Raw genomic sequence first — 13018 nt, 5'->3', positions numbered from 1 at the left:
TACATTACACTGTTGTCTACACACTTAAAAAAGATGGTTCTTCAGATTAATGGAGAATGTATTGTATATGGTTCTTTCAAGAACCTTTTTAAAAATGGTTCTATATAGCATCGAAAAGGGTTCTGCTATTGTAACAATGTCAAGCTTTTAACAATAGAAGAAGCTTTTTTGGTGATATATAGAACCATTTTCAAATATGGTTCTAAATATAACCATTACCTTTACTAAGGAACCTCTGAACCATCTTTAAGTGTGCACATTTACAGAGAATCGAGTGTAAAGTCGAGCAAAGCTAAATTTTTTGAGTGAATCTAACAACTTTTATTGCAGTCCGCTTAAATGATTGCGATCATCTCAAATAACTGCATCGTTTATTCATTTAAAAACTGTGATTATGTAATAATTGTGACAGGCCTATAGCTGGTAATAGCATTTTCAACACACAGTTCTATTGATAATATCTATAGTTTTTTTTTGGCCACTGCACAGTCAAATTTAAATGTGAGGCACTCCCTGTTCAACTATATGAATAGAGTAATAGAGGCTAAATGGGTGAATTTGAACATAAAACATGGCTAAAAACCAGTACATTCAAAATGGGCTCTTTTGGCAGCTTTGTTGTTATATACGGTCTGAGGAGCAAATATTTGGAAACTTTTAAGTCATATCAGTCAGTCAAGCACTGTTCAACTAAAACTGAGCGTAAAATACAAAAGTTTATCAACCATTATCTGTTCTCAAAATTTTTGTCCCCTTAAAATCGTTATCAGTCACAAAATGTTCAAGCCCTATAAAGACTATCACATAAGCATAAAACCTCTAAATTCTCAGAAGTGAACAACTTCCCTCTCATCAGAGGTTGTACAATATCAACCAGTGTCAGTCTCACCAATATATCACATGGGCTTTAACCCTAACGTACTCTATAAACAGGGGACTACAGTCAGTAAACCCTCTTGTTATCCAGCAAGCGAGTGAGAGTGATTAAATGGAATTACGCTGGATACAAGATGCAGAAACAAACAGCGTCTCAGAAACGGCAAATCTCTCTCTGAATGCTCGGGTTTCAGTGCCTCACTGTGCGTCTGTGGTCTATGCACAGAGAACTCTACTGAACTGTGGCAGACCTAAGATAACACAGGCCAAAGACAGACTTCTTAAAAACATTCAGCTCACTAGAGGAAAATATACAGAGTTTACAAAAAAAGACACAAACAAACAAACACAGAAAACAGGCACCACTCACAGACTCATACAAACATCTATGAGAGGCCTGTTCAGGTGGGCTATAAGGGGCGACTCAAATAAGCAAGACACTGTGTGAATTTCCATAGTTTCAGTTGTGAAAGGACAAAATCTTTCTTCTTGGGTCCTGAGGTTCAGGTTCGGCTTAGGTTTAGGCTTAGATAATTCTCCTTACATATACACATACATACACAAATAATTATCCACTTGATTTAATCTCCGGTCAAAATTCAACAGAGTACAGTTTAGATGTAAAATACTCGCATGAGGAAGGGGATGTCAAAGGAGATTGGGGTAAAATCAGGAATTTCCGAAACTGGAGATCAAAAAATTATTAAAAACTACAGAGAAAATGAGGCTCCTAACAACCATGCAAGACCTGGTAGACACCAAAACTGTCCACCTCAGATAAACAGCACCTGAAGCTTTCATCTTTAAGAGAGAGGAGAAAATCATGCTCCACTCCTGCTTCAGCACTGAAACAATCCACAGGTGCTTCTGTCCATCCTTTCACTAAAGGCCTCAGCATATTTCTTGCGAAAACGAAATTCTCAAGGGTTGCGTGAAGCCAAAGGCGCCTTCGTGAGCTTACAAGCTTGCATACTTTCGACGGCTTTGTGTTGCCTGTCGCGGATGCTCCACGTGATGCTATGACAATTTATGATAAGTTTCATGACTGCTGTAAACTATTCTTTCACAATTCTAACTACGGCAACGTTTGAGTTCAGAATGCCGTCACCATTTAAGGTGGAACGGGGAATTCGAAAAAGAAGATGGCGAATACAAAGCCAACTTCAGCCTCATCCTCTTGTGAACCTAAATATAAGATAACCTATATGTTTTGGTGCTTAGTACTAGTTAATACTACCGAATGACAGACTTAACATCTTACATTTAGGAAGCATTCATTGATTATTTAACAAATGCACGTTTCACGGTGAAATATCAGTGTGTCTGCCAAAGCCAAAGCTCCTCAAAGTCATCCATCCTTGCTTAATGGCACGCCTCTTCTTACCGACCATACAGAGACTGTGTCGAGTAGCGTCTTGGTCCACAGAGTTCGCCCAGCTGCCATGTGCGCGACATGCCGAGCGAAGCCTTCACGCGACGTCTGCGTTTCTCTCTGCAATTACATCTTATTGTTTGCTGAAGTCAGGCGAACGTTGACTCTGCAAGAAGTGTGCTGAAGCCTTAAGAGCTTAGCTCAGCCCTGCTGTAAAGAAGCCCTTACTGAGAAAAGGAAATCAAACAAAGAAGCTCCTGGTGTTCTCACAACAACAGACTGGCCACCCCAGAGTTTAGATCTTAACATCACTGAATGTGCCTGGGATTATTTAGATTACAAGAAGGAGAAAAATGTAACCAACTTCGAAGACTGAACTTTGAATATATGGAAAAATGTAAAGAATGGAAGCTGTAATAAGGGCGAAAGAGTGGACACAGTGAAAACAGAAAAACTGGTGTGAAAGCTTCTGTGTAATTTCCTTTAAAATAAATGTTTCCTGATGCTGACAAAATGCACAAGAGACATATGTATGACGCCATGAAGTATAAGAATAAACCAGCATATATGTGGTGCGTAGGAGCACACAGTGCCCCCTGTCCAATCTCTGCAGCCACGCAGCACCACAGATGCCAGCACTGGGCAGCCTTTGTGCTCACAAAGACGTGCTGGGATAGCAGTGGGACAAAAGAGCGTCTGTCCACACACACAGACTCATTTCAGCCAATCCTCAGAGACCTTACGTTACAGCACACACACACACAGTGCCTGCCACTCACTACCTCAGGCAGACCCTTATAATAAACCAGAATATTTAAACTCATCCTTTACCTTTACTGTTCCTAATACATTTAATCAGTACTTTTCATCATTTTTACCATTGAAAATATAGAAAACTGTCATATTAAAACATTATTTAAGGGCTACTACAGTTTCTTATGCTCTTTCATTCCTTTACATTGATGTCAACTTATTAATTACACTGATTAGCAGTTTTAACGAGAGAGAGAGAGAGAGAGAGAGAGAGAGAGAGATAGATGAGGGGCTGTTGTTTAAGAGACCCCTTCAAAGGAGCCACTATTTGTCTTTTCCCTCTGTGATTTGTTTGTTAGCAGCTGAAGGCAACGGAAAAACCATGCAAAGCAGATATGGCCACCACTAAAAGGGCACCTCAGAGGTGAGCATGCATGAGATGTTTGGTTGAGCAACCACAACCCGACATTAGGGTTAATGAGGGCAAAGTCACGCAAATCAATGATGCTGGACTAAGCAGTGCCTTCAGTCTGCTGCTGTCTCCACCATGCCTTTAATCCAGGTGACTGTATCTATAGCTCTTTTGGGCACCACCTCCCCCTGCTGTCACTTCACGGTACTGCAGTTACATTACAATTACACACAGTGGTTTCTAAACTGTGGTTCACATTTTTAAGCAAGTCTAAATGTATTACATATGCATCATGGCAGAACACACATGTATGTGTGTGTAAAGACTGAGGGGGGATTATAGTTAAGAGATTTCTGTTTTACTTAAAGGGCTGATAATAAAATTTGTAATTATGATGTCACTAGATAGAAACAGTCACATGTAGGCAAAGGATGGCATGAAATCTATCAGTCATGATGTCAGTGAGCAAAATTACCACTCTGTTGTGGTGTCATTCTTGTCTATTAACATGATGACATGAAGCTCCATGAAGCATATTGAAATGAATGGTCATTAAATAAAATTTACTAGCAATATTACATATTAATTATTTTAATATTGTTTTAAAAAACATACTAAAATAATTTTGCCACACAATATTAATAGACATTTGTTATAACATTAAATCAATAGCACTGAAGTGAGACTGCAGCAGAAGGAAACAGGCTGTGGTGCCTTTTATAGTATTTTCTATGTTGTACAATATTCTGGCACAATTCCAGCAATTCACAAAAAAAGTTCAAAGCTTCTGTTCTTCTGTTTTTTTTTTTGTTTTTTTTTAAAACAGTCTCATGCTTTTTGGGTTTCGTAACACTTTCTCAGTTACAAGAAATCTTTCTGCTGGAACGTTAAAGACACCCCTCAATTCTGCCACTAGATGGCAGGCTACGGCTGGGTTTCAGGGCCTTTGGTCCAGTCGATTCTTCTGGACCTCAGCGCCGCTGCTGGCTAGAACGAAACGAAACCAGAAAATTGTGGCTTCATTTTTTTTCTCCCTCAAATATTGCTTCTAAATTCAACATGGAAAGAATGTGTGGAACCCCATTTCTTCAGTGCCGGCGTCCCCATTGGCCCCATGATCTCTTATTGCCTCTCTCTCACACTCTCTCTCTGTCTGTCTACGAGTCCACACCAGGACAGAGATTAACCCTTTAATGCTGAGGAAGAAAACCAGCTATTGCTGCCTTTTAATCTGAGCTTCTCCTTTAATACTGTTTTTCTCAATGCATTAATTTTGGCACACATACGAATAGAAATATACTTCACACTTCAGCCGCCTATTAGTGTTACTCTGGTTAAACTTTTCAACAATAAGCTTCCATATCGATGTGAACTGAGTTATGAATGTGTGTCTGCACACTATCGTAGTGCATCCAACAATAAAGGCAGCATGGCGCTACTTTATGTAGTGATAGGAAACACACACACAGCACACAGAAAGCACCAATTCCACATACTGATCCATTTTACTGCTCAATGTGGACAAAAGTTAAAAATGGGAAAGACAAAGCCTCATTGCTCTGTTCCAATTTTATGAGATCAGATGTTTTTGATTTGACGGTCCACTTTCACACTAGTAAGTGAACCATATCGGACATTAACATGAATGACCCGATGCTCAAACGACCTGCATGCGCTCATCAAACTCAATAACAATAATATGAACCACATACATGACAAACAACTACAAATGAAAAGGTCAGATGCAGTTTATGCTGCAATTACTTTCGCTAACTTCCAGGTTAGCGTTTAGGTGCTCGGCCACATTAACACTGAAAGAACTTGTATGTCATGCAATGAATCCGATACGCATCCGATCACCAACACTAAGCGTGCAGTGCTGTTTGAAGTAGGGTGTGCATTGACCACAATGTAAGAGAAATTGCAGCAGTGGAGTATTCAGCCGATCAGGAAGTTCAGATGGGCTGTAATGTGACTAGTTCTGTCTCAGGTCATGGGATCAGATGATTATCATAAAAACTGAATTGATGTAATTACTTTTGGTGTAATTAATGAGCCAGTCATGGGTTGAGGAATGAACAAAGCTCAAAGGGCAGGCGTTCCCATTTACTACCATCACACACAAAATCACACATAAAATGAGGATTGAGGCCATCGATTCAACACAGATGATCTCAGCATGTCTTTAGAGCTTTATCAAAACATCTATATAGCCGAGTATTTGGCCAAACGTTTTTCACTGATGTAAAGATTTTAGCATTAGAGAGGTCAGGTACTTTTGTTGAATGATTTGTTCCAGACCACAAATCACACTCCAGTTCATCCCAAAGGTGCAGAGAACACAGTCCACTGCTCCACAGCCCAATTCTGGAGGGCTTTATACCCCTCTACCCAAAACTACACACTTAAAAAAAGATGGTTCTTCAAGGGTTTTTAATAAGAAAATGGTTCTACACAGAACCACAAACACTCATAACACACCATTATTGGGTGCATCATGAAAGGGTTCTTCAGCTTGATGGGAAACATGCTGTAGAAGGTTCTACATAGAACCTTTTGGAAAAGGGTTCTATATAGCACCAAAATGGGTTCTCCTATTTTTACAGGTTTGACATCATAATAACAGAAGAACCCTTTTTTGGTGCTATATATTGGAATCCCTTTCAAAAAAGTTCTAAATAGAACCAATTTTCTTTACCATTTCATGATACAAAGAACCCTTTAATCACGCAAAGGGTTTTTTGAGTGTTCATGGTTCTATGTAGAACAATTTTGTTAACTAAAGAACTCTTGAAGAACCATCTTTTTTTTTTTTTTTAAGAGTGTAGGTACTGGTTGGCCTTGGGCCACATGTGGCTACTCCGGAGTGTCCCATTCTATTGGCAATGCTTTTCTATGGAGATACAAGCTGTGTGTCACCTGTGTCAGCGGTATCTGATGTAAGTAAATTCTCAGATTATAAGGGCTGTCTGGATACTTTTAGACAGAGAGTGTAGCTCCTCCAGACTCATTTATACTAGAGGTCTGCTAGCCAACCCAAGCAAGACAAAATATTGTATTTCAGGCCAGGTTTAAGATGATTTTTCACATACAACATCAGGCTTGGGTTTGTTTTTAATGAGTCATTTTTAATGTAAGAGATTTGCTTTAATTTGAAGAATTATTCCAACAAACATGCAGATCTTTCCTCTTGCTTGCTTGTTAAGTTCAGATGATATGTTAAGCAGTTCTGTAAGTAGCAGCAGCAGTGAGATGAATTTTAACACAGCATGGCTAACAGCTGATCAGAGGTTGTTATAACGTGAAAAATATCAGTTTATCCCATTTGCTGTTGATCAACTCAAGTACTTAATAACAAAGCAAAGCACTGTAAGACTATGTCTGTGATAATTCATCCTTGTTAGCTCATGTGAGCGATTTGGGTCGGGTTTGGGTATCAAATTCAGCAATACTAGTTGGGCCAGGTTGGGCCAGGTCTCCAAATTCATTTTCATGTCCATGCAGAGCTCTGCTTCAAACCAAATAAACCCTTATTTGAGCAGAGTTTCTTCTAAGGCTGCATAACATGGACAAAACATTCGAACTGTAACATTGTCGAAGACTGACCGGCATTATTTAACCAAAATATAATCTGATTCAACCAAATACCCATAGAAACATCATCTGGAACTGTGACTGGTCAGGATACTCATGGCACTGAAAAAAACTTTGTGATCATGACTGGATAGAGGACGCATTATTCCAGTCTTTTGCAATAGCAGTACTGCAATAATAAACCATTCATTACACCCTTTATTGTTTTAAATGCTTGGGCGTTCCACCAGGGTGTCTAGAAATACTTTGATTTAAATTATTAACAGTGGGACAGGGTATCAGTAGTAAACCTCACTGTTTCTGTTACCTCCCCCCCTCACTTGCACTTTTATTCTCTCCTTATCCATTTGTGTCCGTCTCAGTCTCAGGATGACTTCCTCCTGCAGTGCTTTGGGACAACAGTCGCACCGTGCCTGTGATTGGCCCAACGCAAGGAGCCAAGGCTGCAGTGGCCAGACCTTATTGGCTCTGCGAGCCCTCCAGGGAAGGCCGCGGGTGCCGTGGTAACGAGCTGAGTGACATGGTCCTCGGAGACAGCAAATGATGAAGCCCGCGAGAGCTGAAGGCAGACAATAGGGCGCTTCAGCAGACGCCTCAGTTCAGGGGAATAGCACCTCGAGTCGGTAAACAAGCAGCATTTGACACACTTCCCAAAAGGTGCACGAAGCACTTCCTCCACTTTCTAAAAATGCAGCACAAAGCACTATTGCATAAGCTAAAAACAGGTTTGGCTGTCCAGGAGCAGAAGCGCTAGCCTTGCACAGCTCTGACAGACATTTCCTTAACAAACACGATCATTCACGAAGAGCATTTTATTCTGGATTTAATTGCTTTTTAAATAGGTCTGCTAAGCATAAACTAGTGAAGCCGTCTTTTTTCACTCCAAGGATACAGAACTTAAAGTCACATTTAAAAGGCAGTTAAAAATCGTTTTATTTGCTTTAGATTTTGATTATTATCTGTTTTTTATCTGTTTATTTTGATCATTATGTTTGCTTCTTTACTCATATCCTTTAAGTATTTGGCAACAATTCACGTGGAGTGGTCCTTTGTAGATGATTAATAAACTCTTAACAGATTATCAGTAACACATCAACAACATATCTGAGAGGTAGCAGCAATGAAGCATCTGAATACACTGAAGTAAATATCTTGTAGATGTTCTGTTGATACATTATTTACATTAAGTAGATGTGTTGTTAATATGTTACTTCCCATTACACAAAACCTAACCTTACCAACCTTACCCAAAACCTAACCTTCACACTGTCCAATCCTAACCCAAACCTTAACCCCAACCCAAAACCTAATCCTAACCATCAGTTTTCGACGTTACAGAGAGTTTGATGAGTTTTACTTCATTTAAAAAGGACCACTAAAAAATAAAGTGTCACCAATTACTTTTATAAACTTTTTGGGGTTCTTTTTAATATTTTTTAAATAACGTACTGTTTTATATATATATGTATATATATATATATGTATATATATATTAATGTTATTATTAGTAGTACTGGGTGTATATTCGGCACAGCTAACCTTTACTGAAAAACGGGAAGGACCAAAGGTCACTCAACAGAGCTTGAGGCATCATTGTAACCATAGCAACACCCTTCTTAAACATCAACCAACAAGACCACAAGGGACTATTATTTCCCTTTTGTGTCTGTCCAGGTGATCCGGCCTGTGCCGAATGAAACAGCTCAGCAGACCTTTTTAGCATTTGGATCGTTGTGCTAAACTTTATTGCTAGCAGCAAGGTTCTCTGGCCAGGCCAGCTGGAGAGGTCAGCGCGTCCGGAGTGGAGCCATGCTGCTCTGGCCAGTATCTCCTCTGTGCGCTGACAGCTTTCCTCATTAGAGCCGTTTATCTCGTCTCTGCACGGCTAGCTGCGCTAAGCTAACAGCCCTTCCTCTGGCAGCCAGCCTGCTAGCGCCGCTACACCAGCAGCCACATTAATCACTGCCCTCTGAGCACGGCACATCTACCGTCGCTCCTTTATATTGGTGGGGAAAAGATGTGAAAGCACAAATTATCAGCTCTAAACACCCAATTCAGGAAAGGAAGAGAGCGACCTAGATACACACAATCGCTGACTTGTCACTTGTGACTTGGCTGGCAGTCATGACCAATTAAAAGGGTTTCATCTTCAGTACACAAGGACCACCATGAAGAAGAAATGTCATTTCACCAAACCCTCTCCTTTCATCAGTGACCTTTACAAAGACTCTTCTGTCTTCTCAGGAAAGGCCATGGTGGCTGTACAATTGTTAAAATTGAATTCAATGCATTTAATGCTTTTTAATATCTTTCAAGACCTCAACAAAGGAAACATATAATAATTTTAATAAAACAATAAAAAAATATTTCACTTTAAATGATCTGTTTTCGAGTTATAAATGCCGTAAACAGGTTTATTAATTAATGTTAATTTTTTTTTCTATTTAGTTATAATCATGCCTCTGTGCACCTCCACAATAGATTTTGAATGAAGTAGTTAAGAGGTGATTGAAGTGTTGACTTTCAGCTTTAATTTGAGGGGTTTAACAAACATATTGCATTAACTGTTTAGGAATTACAGCCATTTTCACATAGTTCCTCTATTTTCACAGGCCCAAACATAAGACAGTTAATTGAAAAGCAGTTTGTTTCATAACCAGGTGTGGCCTGTTCCCTCATTACTTCATGACAAAGGAGATAAAAGGTCTGATTCAAAGTAAATGCAAGTAAAGGGCCATCATTAGGCTGAAAGAACAAAAAAAACCTTTTAGGCTATGTTCACACAGCAGGTAAAAGTGGCCCAAATCTGATTTTCTCACCAAATCCGTTTTTTTCTGTTTGGCTGTTCACATTATCTCTTAAATGTGACCTGTATGTGACATTAGTCTGAACAGATCAGCTCCTAAACTGACCTGCATGTGCAAAAGAACAGTGCTTCACATCTGTGTCACATATGAGGAAAAAAGATCAGATCTGCCACTTTCACTTGCTCTGTAAACGTAGCATTAGAGAGATAGCAGAAAGCTTGAGGAGTGGCCAAATCAACATTGCAGTACGTTCTTAAAAAAGCGGGACTGCACTAGCGAGCTTAGCAACACCAAAAGGCCTGGAAGACCACGGAAGACAGCTTAAGTGGATGACCACAGAATTCTTTCTTTGGTAAAGAAAAACCTTTCACAACATCTGGTCAGGTGAAATATATTCTGGAGGAGGGTTGCTTATCATTGTCAAAATCTACAATCATGAGATGAAGATCATGATTGGAAATACAGAGGATTTACCTCAAGATGCAAACCACTGGTAACACTCAAGAACAGAAAAGCTGACTAGTCTTTGCTAGAAAACAATGAAAAAAGCCTGCCCAGCTCTGGAACAAGATTCTTTAAATGATGAAAACAAGATTAACTTGTACCAGAATGATGGGAAGAGATGTGTACAGAGAGGGAAAGGAAAGAGCTCATAATCTAAAGCATACCACATCACCCTTCAAACATGGTGGAGGTAGTGTTATGGCATGGGCATCTATGGCTGCCAATGGAACTGGGTCACTGGTGTTTACTGATGATGTGACTGCTGATAGAAGCAGCAGGACGAATTCTGAAGTATACAGAGCTACACTTTCTGCTCAGATTCAGGCAAATGCTGCAAAACTGACAGGATGACTCTTCATAGTACCGATGGATAATGACTCAAAACATTCCGCAAAAGCAACCCAACAGCTTCTTAAAGCAAAGAACTGGAATGCTCTGAAATGCCTGAGTCAGTCACCTGACCTCAACCTTAACTGGGCAACTTTTCACTCACTGAAGACAAAACTGAGGGCAGACATACCCACAAACAAGCAGCAACTGAAAAGCAGCTGCAGTAAAGACCTCACAAAGCATCTCAATAGAGGACACTCAGCATTAGGTAATGGTCATGGGTTCAGACTATGGACAGTCACTGACTGCAAAGGATTCGCATTCAAGTATTAAAAATAATCCATGTATTTATAGTTATGTTACTTTGTCCAATTACTTCTGAGCCTGTAAAAATAGAGGGTTAACACAATATTTCTGTTAAACCCTTCAAATTAAAGCTGAAAGTCTACAATTCATTCAAAACATGACTGCTTCATTTCAAATCCATTGCAGTTGTGTAACAGTGACTTTTTCAATCCTGTTTTTATCTTAAAATTTAATACATCTTAGAAAAACAAAAAATAAAAAAATAAAGCATTTTCAATTGTGATGCACCGATATGGAAATTGTGGGCCAATATCCGATATTTTTCATGGTGATATCTTCCAACGCCGCTTTCGATACACGAAAATTTACAAAAGTAGAAACTGAGATTACATTTGCAGTCGGACGGTCGGACGTGAGTGCCCCAGTGTAATGACGTTTTGCCGATTTCCTTCTGCTGAAATATTCTGACATACTTCTGCACATTTAATGCTCAATTACTATTTATTTGCTGTATTTAATATATTAACGATATATATATATGAAATCTCAGCAAATACATATTTGGCCAATGGCAATATTTTATTAAGCAATTATCTGCCCATACACATATGCATCAAAAATCATTGTGCATCCCTAATTTTCAAACATTTTGTGATCTTTTTTTAATCTAAGATCTCATAGAGGATCTTACCCTTAGCATACTGTTAGCATAGCTAAGTATGGGACGTGTTGCACGTAGCTGTAAGGGCAGTTTGGGATTCCAGAGATGACACCCAGCAGGAACATGTCTGTGTTACTGTGGTGCGTGACTGAAAAACTATCCAACAGGCCGCTTTGTCTTACAACATATGGTCTTTAGACATTACAACTGAACAAAGAGCATCAATGCAATTTGCAATAGCGGACAAGATCTTATTCAATGTTCCCTCATTCAGGAAAATTATTAAAACGGGTCCACATGTCAATTTTGCAGTGTCAAAATTTAAATGTTTTTCATTTTAGCACACAACTGGAATGATACCCTACACTCTTAAAAAGATGCCTCAATGGGTTCTTTAGTAAAGGGAATGGTTCTATTTAGAACCATGAGTTCCATATAGAACCATTTCATGCTTAAGTGGTTCTCTGCGTGGTGAAAGGGTTCATCAGATTGACAGAGAATGTGTTGTTCTATATAGCACCAAAAGGGTTTCTTCTACTGTTACAATGCCAAGCTTGTAAAAATAGAAGAATCCTTTTTGGTGCTATATAGAACCATTTTCAGCAAGGTTCCATATAGAACCATATACAATGCATTCTCCATCAATCTAAATAACCATTTAATCATGCAAAGAACCATTTAAGCATGAAATGGTTCTATATAGAACTCAGGGTTCTAAACAGAACCATTCAATTTACTTTTTTAACAGTGTACCTGACACTTCTTTTCCAATAAAGACGGTCTTAACATTTTCTGCGCAAAACGCTCCACAGTAAGAGGCTAAACATGGCACAGTGGGCAGATCCAAGCTAATAAAATACAATGCAGCACTTTTTAATTAAGCCCCAGTGATTTGTCAGCTCGACGGAAAGCGGCTCGGGGTCAGCTGAGAATAGAAGAAGTCATTCTGAAGTGGGTGCTAACACTATGCTAAAATGCATTCGTATCATCCCGCTGAGCTGTGGCAGGGCTCCCTGTAATCCGGCCAAAATTCAATAGCGATCAGCAAACTTGCCTGAGGAAAACGAGACGCTGCTCAAAAGGGAAGTATCTGACATGAGCGCCTATAAGCTCTGTACGTCTGCAGCTGCACAGCGAGCAGCGAGCTAATGTGAAGTGCACCGTACAGTTTCTACAGCTAGGGCAGCTGTTAAAGCAGGATTATTCCATGTGCCAACTCATACATCCTTCACTCACTCACTCACTCACTCTACGAGTGTACGTCATCACACCTTGCAAGCCATCTATACACAAAGGCTGCTTTTCCAGACCCAGATTAACATCAACCAAGCCTATAAGCGATTTTGTAGTGATTCTCCATTAGCACAGCATTTTAGACTAAGTCTAAGCTTAATCCATGCTTG

The 13018-nt window shown here is 39.5% G+C and overlaps 1 protein-coding gene across 1 annotated transcript in view; it reads right to left on the bottom strand.

Moving 5' to 3' along the window:
• The window catches only part of rapgef2 (Rap guanine nucleotide exchange factor (GEF) 2), a 163960-nt gene that overhangs the window by 115158 nt on the left and 35784 nt on the right, over window positions 1-13018 (bottom strand).

Source organism: Colossoma macropomum, unplaced genomic scaffold (assembly GCF_904425465.1).
Source record: "Colossoma macropomum unplaced genomic scaffold, Colossoma_macropomum, whole genome shotgun sequence".
NCBI lineage: Eukaryota > Metazoa > Chordata > Actinopteri > Characiformes > Serrasalmidae > Colossoma > Colossoma macropomum.
The sequence above is the reverse complement of the archived record's forward strand: the minus strand, read 5'-3'. Positions and strand labels throughout refer to the sequence as shown.